General features: G+C 42.7%; 1 long non-coding RNA gene across 1 annotated transcript in view; it reads right to left on the reverse strand.

Annotated features, from left to right (window-relative positions):
* Positions 1-12,665, reverse strand: part of LOC126443006 (uncharacterized) — a 44,930-nt gene that overhangs the window by 16,841 nt on the left and 15,424 nt on the right. Inside the window, exon 2 of the long non-coding RNA XR_007581805.1 lies at positions 6,031-6,102. This is a non-coding gene — a long non-coding RNA (uncharacterized LOC126443006). The remainder of the gene's footprint in view (positions 1-6,030; positions 6,103-12,665) is intronic.

The following is a 12,665-nucleotide window of genomic DNA, read 5'->3' on the forward strand; positions in this document are numbered from 1 at the left end:
ATTTTCTTTTATGTAATTTCTTAAATACTTTTGAAACACATCTACAACCAAAGTGTTGTGCTCCAAGTAGTCGCTTAGAATTCAAATTGAAGAACTGCAAACTTCATCTTTCTCATTTTTAAAGTAGAGAATAAATGGATGCACTGTTGCCTGGTCACTGACCCAGTAGTACCCTTGTATTGTATACTGAACCATAAATGTACAATTCTCTGCGAAATCAGCTAGTATTATGCATTCAGCTTCATGAAGCTATGCTTTTTTGTCCTTCAAAAACTTACTTCCGATTTTAGAAACATAGTGGTGACTTTTGAGTTTTTGTAAGTTATAAATTATAGATTCAAAGTACTCTTCCTGACATTTAACCACTGTTATCATTTCCACCCTGTCAGTTGTGACCCACTGTTTGAAAGTAATACTGTCTGGCATTTCCTCATCATATTCATGAAACAATTCAATAACGGTTTCCTTACCAGGACATTTATTACACAAACTCATCATGCAGTCATAACTCTTAATGTCACAGACCATTTTGCACCCACAATCATCAGTTTGACATTTTGACGATATAAACAAACACATACGGAGTGTATTCCTGAAGATCCAGCCAAAATACACCACTTAGGTCGGAGGTCACAAAATATTGACCTTCTAATTTTGCATCCAGGATGAGAATTGCTTTGTTACTTTAATTCCATTTATAACAACTCTTTTGCTATCTTCGCAACGTGGGCACATTCTACTGTTTTCACCATCTTCAAAAAACTGCTGGAGATTTTTAATTGTTTCTTCACTTATACCCACTCCTTTCTTCTTTCCTAAAACTGGAAGAATGCTTTGCTCTTTCACTAATTTTCGGATTAGTTTAACCAAATGATGAGAAACGTTGAATTCCTGAACTATTTTTTCTCTTGACCACAAGTCAGGGAGCAAACTTAAAATTTTAACTTTTTCCTCTTAGATGTAACTAAACATTTAATTTTTAATTTCTCTATTAAGCTCAAATATTCAGTGTCAGATGAAGCTGGTGATAGGTTTTCTTCTTCTTTAGAAATAATGTCCCCCCCATGAACCATGGACCTTGCCATTGGTGGGGAGGCTTGCGTGCCTCAGCGATACAGATGGCCGTACCGTAGGTGCAACCACAGCGGTTCCTGAAGAGGGGCAGCAGCCTTTTCAGTAGTTGCAGGGGCAACAGTCAGGATGATTGACTGATCTGGCCTTGTAACACTAACCAGAACGGCCTTGCTGTGCTGGTACTGTGAACGGCTGAAAGCAAGGAGAAACTACAGCCGTAATTTTTCCCAAGGGCATGCAGATTTACTGTACGGTTAAATGATGATGGCGTCCTCTTGGGTAAAATATTCAGGAGGTAAAGTAGTCCCCCATTCGGATCTCCGGGCGGGGACTACTCAAGAGGATGTTGTTATCAGGAGAAAGAAAACTGGCGTTCTATGGATCGGAGCGGGGAATGTCAGATCCCTTAATCGGGCAAGTAGGTTAGAAAATTTAAAAAGGGAAATGGATAGGTTAAAGTTAGATATAGTGGGAATTAGTGAAGTTCGGTGGAAGGAGGACAAGACTTTTGGTCAGGCGAATACAGGGTTATAAACACAAAATCAAATAGGGGTAATGCAGGAGTAGGTTTAATAATGAATAGGAAAATAGGAATGCGGGTAAGCTACTACAAACAGCGTAGTGAATGCATTATTATGGCCAAGATAGATACAAAGCCCACGCCTACTACAGTAGTACAAGTTTATATGCCAAGTAGTTCTGCAGATGACGAAGAAATTGAAGCAGATTGTGAAGGGAGATGAAAATTTAATAGTCATTGGTGACTTGAATTCGGCAGTAGGAAAAGGGAGAGAAGGAAACATAGTAGGTGAATATGGATTGGGGGTAAGAAATGAAAGAGGAAGCCACCTGGTAGAATTTTGCATAGAGCACAACTTAATCATAGCTAACACTTGGGTCAAGAATCATGAAAGGAGGTTATATACATGGAAGAAGCCTGGAGATACTGACAGGTTTCAGATAGATTATATAATGATAGGACAGAGATTTAGGAACCAGGTTTTAAATTGTAAGACATTTCCAGGGACAGATGTGGATTCTGACCACAATCTATTGGTTTTGACCTGTAGATTAAAACTTAAGAAACTGCAAAAAGGTGGAAATTTAAGGAGATGGGACCTGGATAAACTAAAAGAACCAGAGGTTGTACAGAGTTTCAGGGAGAGCATAAGGGAACAATTGACAGGAATGGGGGAAAGAAATACAGTAGAAGAAGAATGGGTAACTTTGAGGGATGAAGTAGTAAAGGCAGCAGAGGATCAAGTAGGTAAAAAGATGAGGGCTAGTAGAAATCCTTGGGTGACAGAAGAAATACTGAATTTAATTGATGAAAGGAGAAAATATAAAAATGCAGTAAATGAAGCAGGCAAAAAGGAATAGAAACGTCTCAAAAATGAGATTGACAGGAAGAGCAAAATGGCTAAGCAGGGACGGCTAGAGGAAAAATGTAAGGATGTAGAGGCTTATCTCACTAGGGGTAAGATAGATACTGCCTACAGGAAAATTAAATAGACCTTTGGAGATAAGAGAACAACTTGTATGAATATCAAGAGCTCAGATGGAAACCCAGTTCTAAGCAAAGAAGGGAAAGTAGAAAGGCGGAAGGAGTATATAGAGGGTCTATACAAGGGCGATGTACTTGAGGAGAATATTATGGAAATGGAAGAGGATGTAGATGAAGATGCAATGGGAGATACGATACTGCGTGAAGAGTTTGACAGAGCACTGAAAGACCTGAGTAAAAAACAAGGCCCCCAGAGTAGACAACATTCCATTGGAACTACTGACGGCATTGGGAGAGCCAGTCCTGACAAAACTCTACCATCTGGTGAGCAAGATGTATGAAACAGGCGAAATACCCTCAGACTTCAAGAAGAATATAATAATTCTGATCCCAAAGAAAGCAGGTCCTGACAGATGTGAAAATTACCGAACTATCAGTTTAATAAGTCACAGCTGCAAAATACTAACACGAATTCTTTACAGACGAATGGAAAAACTAGTAGAAGCCGACCTCGGGGAAGATCTGTTTGGATTCCGTAGAAATGTCGGAACACGTGAGGCAATACTGACCCTACGACTTATCTTAGAAGCTAGATTACGGAAGGGCTACCCTACGTTTCTAGCATTTGTAGACTTAGAGAAAGCTTTTGACAATGTTGACTGGAATACTCTCTTTCAAATTCTGAAGGTGGCAGGGGTAAAATACAGGGTGCAAAAGGCTATTTACAATTTGTACAGTAACCAGATGGCAGTTATAAGAGTCGAGGGACATGAAAGGGAAGCAGTGGTTGGGAAGGGAGTGAGACAGGGTTGTAGTCTCTCCCCGATGTTATTCGATCTGTATATTGAGCAAACAGTAAAGGAAACAAAAGAAAAATTCGGAGTAGGTATTAAAATCCATGGAAAAGAAATAAAAACTTTGAGGTTCGCCAATGACATCGTAATTCTGTCAGAGACAGCAAAGGGCTTGGAAGAGCAGTTGAACGGAATGGATAGTGGCTTGAAAGCAGGATATAAGATGAACATCAACAAAAGCAAAACGAGGATAATGGAATGTAGTCAAATTAAGTCGGGTGATGCTGAGGGAATTAGATTAGCAAATGAGACACTTGAAGTAGTAAAGGAGTTTTGCTATTTGGGGAGTAAAATAACTGATGATGGTCAAAGTAGAGAGGATATAAAATGTAGACAGGCAATGGCAAGGAAATCGTTTCTGAAGAAGAGAAATTTGTTAACATTGAGTATTGATTTAAGTGTCAGGAAGTCGTTTGTGAAAGGATTTGTATGGAGTGTAGCCATGTATGGAAGTGAAACGTGGACGATACATAGTTTGGACACGAAGAGAATAGAAGCTTTCGAAATGTGGTGCTACAGAAGAATGCTGAAGATTAGATGGATAGATCATATAACTAATGAGGAGGTATTGAATAGAACTGGAGAGATGAGAAATTTGTGGCACAACTTGACTAGGAGAAGGGATCGGTTGGTAGGACATGTTCTGAGGCATCAAGGGATCACCAATTTAGTGTTGGCGGGCAGCGTGGAGGGTAAAAATCGTAGAGGTAGACCAAGAGATGAATACACTAAGCAGATTCAGCAGGATGTAGGTTGCAGTAGGTACTGGGAGATGAAGAAGCTTGCACAGGATAGAGTTGCATGGAGAGCTGCATCAAACCAGTCTCAGGACTGGAGACCACAACAACAACAACAACAACAGAAATAATGTAGGTATCTGTATTATTAAAGCACGATTCCAAGTCTTTTTTCTAATTTTGTCTCAAATTTGTTGTACCTTATTTCCAATAGCTGCTTTTCTTTTTCTGCTACTTAATTTTATTATTTTCGAAGCAGGAGGTATGTCTAACTTAGATCAAGAAAAATCCAATATGCTAACAGCTTCCTCATTAGGAATATAAATGTCATTAACAAGGTTACATGATTCAGGTTCTGGATTCACAACAAATATTTTTGAGCAACAATTTGGGCACAAGGAATTCCCAGGAATCGCATTATGTTTCACTTGGGAAGCTGTTTCACTCTCACAAAACAAGGACAAATGTTCAAGTTTTATTTCCCTCAAACCGTTAGTAATAGGCTTTTTACGGACTTTAAGTGGATCACAGTACTTTCTTCCAAAAACTTTGTTTTACTTCAGAATATATTTCTTCCCATGATACTCACACACCGATGTTACAGAAGAACTTATTCGAAATTTAAAGCAAGTTTGTCTAACTTCATCAAAGTCAGTGACATCTTCAAGTTTTTTAAAACTGAACCATAAACTGTTTTGTGACACACTTCAGTTGCTATCTGTCCAACAGAGCACTGTTCATCCATGATATTGCATTCCAGTTAATCTCTCAAAATTAATTACGAATCACACAGAGAACAAAGCACACAAAACCTTTTACACTCTCTATGAAGTAAGTGCATCCACTCCAACAAAGGTTTCAGAACAGACTGCCTAAACAATGCCACACCCAGCAATAATCTACTTCTTTAATGACAATAAACGTAAATGGGCATTTTTATTACGATAGAACAAAAGCCAAAGCTCCTATTGTTTAATATTGCATTATTAAAAATAAACAAACTAAACGAATATTGGGTGATAGTGTTAACTAAATATATGTCACAATTAAATTTTATTACAATGAAACAATAAACCATTTAAACAGGCAACAGCCAGAAGATCAGTTGTAGAGTAATGTGAATTATCTCCTCATTTTCAAAGATTAATATCTTTGTTCACCGTCAGATATCAATGTTGAAATTTTTACGGAACATTGCTATCATATAGGTGTACAAACTGTGCAAGAATCATATTTTCATATGCAGTCCCACCTGAGATAACTAACCCCAAACTTTACAAAAAATGAACATTCTCAAATTTCAAAAGTTCATAAAAAATTAAGGAAACATCTGTAAGTGTTCTTGCTCTATACGAGGCTAGTATTGTATGATATCTAACTACAGGAAAAAAATAGACTCTCATATATCACTCCTTGTTTACTATTTTTGAGCCTAAAAAGTGTTTTTTTGAAAATTTGGATACCAAACTTTGGAGCTCATTATGACTGGTTATTTTTGAATTTAGGGTATTTTGTGTAATAGACAATGTCATAGAGGACACTTTTCTAAAAACAATCATGTCAACTGCAATGTTGTAACTTAACCCAGCACAGAGATATTCAAATTTTCGCTAATGTCTCCAGACCAAAAAATCGTAGTACGCCTATAAATAAAAATGGCCACCATCCAGTAAAGGTGCGAGATAAATTATTTTAAAAAACTGTTTTGAACTTTCCAAATACAGGGCAATCACATACAAAAAATGAAAATATTTAAAAATGGTCAAGCAACCATCACTGTACCACTTCATATGGATTGACCCTAAAACTTTATTGGAGCAAATAGACCCATTACAGGAATCACCACTCAGCACGCACAAACCTGTGGGCGACGCCCTCCGCCCTCGTCCGCCAGTGGCGTCTGCCCGCTGCTTCGCTCCGGCCACAGAGGAACCTGTAACAACACACACAGCTTTGTGCTTTATATTTTCTGCCTACCGCCACAAAAAAATGTTCTTACCCTATAATTAAATTAAATAACAGCTAAATGTGAAAACTGTGCTGTGCTGCAATACAGATTAATCAGCTCCATTACACTTTATGGCACAACCACTCGACAGCTCAAACGTTGTGTAGCCCCGAACACTCTGGCCCCCTAAGTGCTAAGATCATATTGGATTAATGGTCAACAGAGACAAAAGCTAAAATACAAGGGTGGTTCAAAAAGTGAGGTAACTATTCCTCTGCGACATAGGAAGTCAAACAGATACACTACGTGATCAAAACTATCTGGACACTTCCAAAAACATACTTTTTCATATTAGGTGCATTATGCTGCCACCTACTGCCAGGTACTCCGTATCAGCGACCTCAGTAATCAACAGACATCGTGAGACAACAGAATGGGGTGCTCCGCAGAACTCACGGACTTCGAAAGTGGTCAGGTGATTGGGTGTCACTTGTGTCGTACGCCTGTACACGAGATTTCCACACTCCTAAACATCCCTAGGTCCACTGTTTCCGATGTGACAGTGAATTGGAAACGTGAAGGGACACGTACGGCACAAAAGCGTACAGGCCGACCTCGTCTGTTGACTGACAGAGACCGCCGACAGTTGAAGAGGGTCGTAATGTGTAATAGGCAGACATCTATCCGGACCGTCACACAGGAATTCCAAACTGAATCAGGATCCACTGCAAGTACCGTGACAGTTTGGCGGGAAGTGAGAAAACTTGGATTTCACTGTCGAGCGGCTGCTCACGAGCCACACATCACGCCGGTAAATGCCAAACGACGCCTTGCTAGGTGTAAGGAGCATATAACATTGGACGATTCAACGGTCAAAAAACGTTGTGTGGAGGGACGAATCACGGTACACATCGTGGCGGTACCATGGCAGGGTGTGGGTACGGCGAATGCCCGGTGAACATCATCTGCCAGCGTGTGTAGTGCCGACAGTAAAATTCGGAGGCGGTGGTGTTCTGGTGGGGTCGTGGTTTTCATGGAGGGGGCTTGCACCCCTGCTTGTTTTGCGTGTCACTATCACAGCACAGGCCTACTACACTGATGTTTTAAGCACGTTCTTGGTTCCCACTGTCGAAGAGCAATTCGGGGACGGTGACTGCATCTTTCAACACGATCGAGCACCCCTTCGTAACGTACCGCCTATGACGGAGTGGTTACACAACAGTAACATCCCTGTAGTGGACTGGCCTGCACAGAGGCCTGACCTGAATCCTATAGAACACTTTTCGGATGTTTTGGAACGCCGACTTCGTGCCAGGCCTCACCGACAGACATCGATGCTTCTCCTGAGTGCAGCACACCGTGAAGAATGGGCTCCCACTCCCCGAGAAACCTTCCAGCACCTGATTGAATGTATGCCTGCGATAGTGGAAGCTGTCATCAAGGATAAGGGTGGGTGAACACCATACTGCATACCAGCATTACCGATGGATGGCACCACAAACTTTTAAGTCATTTTCAGCTAGGTGTCCGGATACTTTTGATCACACAGTGTACACAAAGTTACTAAGGCACTGGTACATATTACATTTCCATGCAGATGCCACAGTTTTCTAGGCATTTGTGCCATTGGCAAAAATCTGCCAAACCAGTATGAAAGAAATGTGAACCAAGGTGTAGGAATTATTTAACAACAACTACCAAAAGTCATCTGACCCTTCGTGACGATACGGTGCAGAAATGTAATGGCCTCCACCAAATACCGCATTAAGTGACGGCGAGACAACACCATTCATTCACTCGGCTCTATCCTTGCCCGAAAGCTGCCGCAGTGCGTTGCGAGGAGACTTCTTCCAGTTACAAAGTCCTTTACACCGACAAAGCAGGTGTACAGTTCATCTGCCGCACAGCACATGCCGATGTAACGATCGGCCAGAATCGATCTTCCGATGCGGCACGTTTCCGTCTACCGAGATGTTCAGTTGCGTCGACCTTTGCCCCTTTCACATTTCTGTTTTGTCTTTACGAAATTCCTGGCACTACAACCAGGACTGTTTTCGTGACATTTCACAGACTCAGTAAATGTCCGGTAATTAGTGGCAGGTTACAGGTGCGGTCATTTTCTTCGAATGCAGAACATTATCGTACTTCACACTTCATTGCCAATCGCGTATCTGTCGACAGCATCTCAAAACCGTATTTCGAAGCGTGACAGTACATCATTCTCCATTACTGGTGGCATTCGTAAGTGTGGGTTATTTAAACACCCACGACTACCTACATTAAGTGGTGTCTGACGGTCATCAATACTGTACGATCATTTATTACCTTACCTATTCAACCACACTCTTAACGAGACAGACCAATGAAACTGCTGCGGTAAAAATTTACACGTTAGCCTCAATATCATTTGCAGCCGAGTGTCTGAGGTGAGACAAATAGGCGTCTAAAGCATCCGCAGCAAGCAGCACGTGCCTTAACAATACCTCAAACACTCACATATTTCAGTTTCACACCACCGATAAAACCCGCTAGGAACTGAAGTGTACAGTAATGGTCACACAGTTAGTTCAGCACAGTGTGTAAAATTCCTTAGCGCCAGCTGCATAAGAAGCTAAAATGGAGTCAACACGAGGATAAACTAAGCGAGACACTCAGTTCGGCGTGTTGCGCCGTTAGAAGCACCCCCCGTCCTGCTGACGCCAACTCGAACGTGAAAGAATATTGGCTTATTCTGCATATCTTCACTCTTTGTCGTCTTGTCTTATAGGGCAGTGCAGAAAAAGTAAATAAAGAGCTCGTTCAGCAGAGGCGAGCAGTAAAACAGTCCGTAAAGCACGTTACCCAGAGGGCTTTTTAAGGCTGTCTAAGTTCTTACCCTCATTTCCCCAATACATTTACTATTCAACGGTGTACATTGGTGACGATACAATCTAGTTTCAGCTAAGTTGTGATGCACACTACATTTGTCAGCAAAATAGTAAATACACACAAAAACAATTTTCTCATAGACACTGCCCTCTCATCCAGACTTCAGAATAAAGTTGCATACTTTGATGAGAAGGTATTCGATAAGCTGCCATCTAACATAAAACAAGCAATTGATAACTCTACCAGTTCAGAAGAAAATTTAAAAACATTTTCATTAGCAACACTTTTTGATTTGGGAACTGCAAAGTTCTGTCAGCCACAGGTCAAGCAGCAATGTTTGCTACGAAGCTGCACAGCGAGTGGTAATGTACTGTGAATATTCACGTATCCCATTGTCCACCGTCATCACCTCCGGCTGCCGTACTGCCACAGACATCTGGACAGCTCCTCACTGAAAGTGTCCCCGGCTGTTCAAGCTGGCACTCTACGTTCATGTCATACAGTAGGTGTCTGGAGACTTTTGACCACACAGCGCACTTTCCAAACTCCACGGAAGCTCTCCCAAATATCGGAGCCCTGCCAGAGACGCGGAGGTTCCGGATTGAGAACCCCAGTCTGGCACACACTTCTGAGCCCCCGGGAATTTTTGCCATTCCCCTTCGACACAAACTGCAAGAGCGGCGTACTAATTTTATTCGATGCCAAAAGAAATCTCGGGAAATTTCAGTTATACAGTCTGCACAGTGATCGATTTGTGACGGTATGCACACGTGCCCCGTACCGGTACCTCTTGACAAAAAAAGTCATAACTGCAGGTTTTGAGATGCAGTACAGTAGAACTCTTTTTTTTTTTTTTTTCCTTTACCAGCACAAATGCTGTATTTGAACTTTTAAAATGGTAAGAAGAGAGTTACAATAACTTTTTAAGAAGTCTACAATGTAAGAAAATATAGATTAGCAATTTATCTTTTCTTCAGGCAAATTGACCCATTACGGGAACTATCACTCAGTACGAAATGACACACAAAACCTACAGACAACGGCCTCATCTGGCGGCACCGATTCGGCTGCACACAGAGTCACCTGTAATGACACGTGTAGCTTTGTGTTCAAATGATCACCTGCTGTCACGAAAATTCTCTTTATTGTACACACGTACAGCTTTTTTCAAATTTCAAATACAGACTAGGTAATCTCTCGAACTCGATATAATATAGGAACAGTGCTCAATCGAAACAAAAACTAAAATACAATGACGGTTCAAAAAGGTAATAATTCCTCTGTAACAAAAGGCTTATTGAGAAATCAAAGAGGTACACAAAGTTATTAATTCACTGGTCCATTTTAGTTTTCTTCACGGTCACCACCACTTTCTAAGCATTGGTGCCATCAGCAAACCATCCTGTCAAAATCAGCACGAAAGAAAACTGAATCCTGGTATAAGAGCTACTTGACAAAAGCCTCCCAAACACCATTTTGTCCCCCCTGACAATACGGTGCAGGACCTTACAACCCTCTACCCGATACGGCATCAAATGACGGAGACGGCACTATTCGCTCAGCTCCATTTTCGTCTGAAAGTCACTCCAGTGCTCGGCGAGGACACTTCTTCAAATTGTCCAGTGTGTTGTGCACGATATCATTCTATAATGGCAACACATGTGTCGGATTGTGTACCACACAGAGTCACGAGCAGCAGCTCGAATCGATTCTTCAATGCGACACGTTCCGTAATCTGCATTGCACGTACCAAGCAAACTTCTCCTTTGCCCCTTTCACACTTCTGTTTTGCCTCTACCAAACTGTTTGTTTGTTTTCTGAAAAGGAAAGTTGCTGCTCACCATATAGCGGAGATGCTGAGTCGCAGACAGGCACAACAAAAAGACTCAACAGTAGAGACACAAACAAACACACACACACACACACACACACACACACACACACACACACAGTGTCTACTGCTGACAGTCTTTTTGTTGTGCCTATCTGCGACTCAGCATCTATGCTATAAGGTGAGTAGCAACTTTCCTTTTCATAAAATTACTGCATTCCATCCTGGACTTTCCATCATTTTTTTTTTTAAATTTATTTAGGGCGCAAAATCAACTAGGATCATAAGAACCCGCGTCAGAACCACAGAACATGGAAAAGAGTTAAGACCACTGCACATTAGGCACAATCAATGGAGGGAAAGACAGCTAAAAACAGGGACTTGGAGATACGCCATAGAGAAACGGAGGTTCTGAACTAAAGATTAAATGTCTTTCGCCATTCGGTACAACGGATAAAATGTAAAACGTGGTTGATAGCCTCGATGTTCTCTAAATGGCCGATAACTCAGATGGCAAACTTAAAATGAGAACCTAAGTGTCAAAAAGAGTATTCGGCTAGGAAATAGCGGACCGTCAAAGGTCGAGAGCAACGATTACAAAGTGGTGGAGGAACAGCACTTAACAAACGGAGATGGCTAAAAAGACAGTGCCCGATACGCAACCCGGCTAAAATGATCTCCTCACAGCAAGAGGACCGAGAGGAGGCTGTCCAAGCCGCTGGTAGAGGCTCGATACCCCCGAGCTCGTTTCCACGGAGGAAGAATCACCTGCCCACAGGCGGCGGCACGGAGGTCGTCGCGGGAGTAGAAGAACTGGCAGGCCGACGTACGAGGACCGCAGCATCGGCAGCCTCGTTTCCGGTCAGACCGGTGCGAGCGGGAACCCGCATAAACGTCACAGTGGGTCGATCGCGAGTGAGCACGTGACGGCTTTCCCGGACCCGTCGCACTAAGTGACGAATAGTGTACGGCACACACACGCTCCGAAGGGCACCGAGCGAGTCGGAGCAGGTGACACAATCGAAAATCCCGTGTCGCCGGATATACCGAGTGGCCCGATACGGGGCGAAGAGCCCTGCCGTAAATACTGAGCAGTGTTCCGGAAGCCGATACTGAAAATTGTCAGCGCCAACGACTGAGCCGCATTTAACTCCGCACTCCGTCCGAGAGCCGTCACTGTACACAAAAGTACTAAAGCGAAGTTCCATCCGAAGGTTGTGAAACTTTTGGTGATAGAGTGAGGCCGGAGTAGTGTCTTTAGTAAGCAAATGAAGGCCAAAGTGAACACGGGTCACTGCACGGAGGTGGTGAAGGGTTCGCACCCACTGGGAAAGTGGCAGGGAGCGCGAAGTTAAGCTGCCAGAGAAAGAGTCAAAAGTGAACTCCACGAGGTAACAGAGAAGAGGGACGTGCCCCATTACGGCGATCGAAGGAGTCGTCGAAGGAGGAGACGTAGGACGGGTGGCCGGGCACGGCAGACAAATGGCACGCGTACCTGCAGAGGCGAAAGTCACGGCGGTACGACAGTGGTAGTTCGGCAGCTTCGGCATACGGACTCGACCGGGTTAGTGTAAAAGGCACCAGTGGTCAAACAGGTGCCACCACTGTACAGTCTATCCAAACAGCGTAACATGGACAGATGCGCATATGCATAAAAGAAACACCCGTAGTCTAGTTTCGATTGGACTGGATCGGACTGTTTGGGGGAAGAGACCAGACAGCGAGGTCATCAGTCTCGTCGAATTAGGGAAGGACGGTGAAGGAAGTTGGCCGTGCCCTTCCAAAGGAATCATCCTCGCATTTGCCTGGAGTGATTTAGGGAAATCACGGTAAAGCTAAATCAGGATGG

This window comes from Schistocerca serialis, unplaced genomic scaffold (genome assembly GCF_023864345.2).
Source record: "Schistocerca serialis cubense isolate TAMUIC-IGC-003099 unplaced genomic scaffold, iqSchSeri2.2 HiC_scaffold_1420, whole genome shotgun sequence".
Classification (NCBI taxonomy): domain Eukaryota; kingdom Metazoa; phylum Arthropoda; class Insecta; order Orthoptera; family Acrididae; genus Schistocerca; species Schistocerca serialis.